This window comes from Amia ocellicauda, unplaced genomic scaffold (assembly GCF_036373705.1).
Source record: "Amia ocellicauda isolate fAmiCal2 unplaced genomic scaffold, fAmiCal2.hap1 HAP1_SCAFFOLD_40, whole genome shotgun sequence".
Lineage (NCBI taxonomy): Eukaryota > Metazoa > Chordata > Actinopteri > Amiiformes > Amiidae > Amia > Amia ocellicauda.
The window spans coordinates 553,820-555,194 of NW_027102973.1; the positions used below are offsets into that span (position 1 = coordinate 553,820).

At 41.5% G+C, this 1,375-nt stretch overlaps 1 non-coding gene across 1 annotated transcript; it reads left to right on the top strand.

The window, feature by feature from the left end:
* The first annotated feature begins 678 nt into the window (after positions 1 to 678).
* LOC136734563 (U5 spliceosomal RNA) lies at positions 679 to 793 on the top strand. Its single transcript, XR_010810539.1, has one exon. It is a non-coding gene; the product is annotated as a U5 spliceosomal RNA (small nuclear RNA).
* The last annotated feature ends 582 nt before the right edge of the window (positions 794 to 1,375 follow it).

Consider the following 1,375-nt stretch of genomic DNA (forward strand, 5'->3'; position numbering starts at 1 on the left):
TTTTTGAAATGCATTTTTCTGGATTTTCTTGTTGTTATTCTGTCTCTCACTGCTAAAATACACCTACCATTAAAATTATAGACTGATCATTTCTTTGTCAGTGGGCAAACGTACAAAATCAGCAGGGGATCAATTACTTTTTTCCCCCACTGTACATACATATATATGGAAAAGAAACATTACAAGTATAAATCACAATAAGATGTAATAAAGTACAGATAAACAAAGTGTAATAAAATGTGATCTGTTTGAAAATGCAGGGACGTCACTGGAAAAGATGATGTCTGGATGGCAGCATATGTTGCTCCAAAATGTGTACATCTCTTCTGCAAAAATGGTGCCCTCACAGATGTGCGAGTTACATGACAGACAGACAGACAGACACTCACACACACTGTCACACCCACACACACACTTTCACAGAGAGACATATACACACACACACACACACACACACACACTTTCACACAGAGACAGGCACACACACGTACAGACACACACACTAACTTTCACACAGAGACAGACACACACACACACACACACATACATACATACATATGGAAAAGAAACAATACTTTTATAAATCACAATAAGATGTAATAAAGTACAGAAAAACTAAATGTAAGAAAATGTGATCTTTAATACACACAAATATGTATGGCTGGTCGGATGCGTCTTGGACTCGGGTTCCTCTTCATTACGTATAACGCTTTTGCCTTTTGCTAAAGCTTTCCGTGGAGGGGATCGTGGGTGAGTTTGTACCATTCTTGGGAGGATCTGCCTTGTTGGGGCGGAGCTGTGATCCAGGTGAACAGCAGATCGGGCATAGGTGGGCATGTGGGCAGAGGAGTAGGAAGGCCGGTCAAGCAAATAAGCTTGCTAAGGTACGCAGCAGCAGCAAGCAGCCCCCCCATCCAGCCAGCCAGCCAGTCTGGCTGGCAGTGACTGAGTGGTTGACAGACGGCAAGCAACGGAATGTACGTGCTCTGTGATGTCATAGCAGTCAGCTGAGAGAGGCTCGTGATGTCATCGCTGAGCTGGCTGGCTGGCTGGCTCTGTGTGTGTGTGTGTCTGTGTCTGTCTGTTTTTCTGTTTGTCAGTCTGTCTGTCTGTCTCTCTCTCTCTCTCTCTCTCTCTCTCCCTCTCAATTCAATTCATTTGTATTGTCAAAGCAATTGGACATACATACATACATACATACATATATGTAGCGTAAGGTACACTTATACATTTCAATTAAAGAAGTGAATTCATAGTATCACCTTATCACGAATCCTGGAGTCTTGTAGAACTCAATTTCTGTAATAATTGGACGTAGACACCAATTCCAAAGATATAAATTGTCAAATTTATTTAAAAACAAAGACTAAATGTA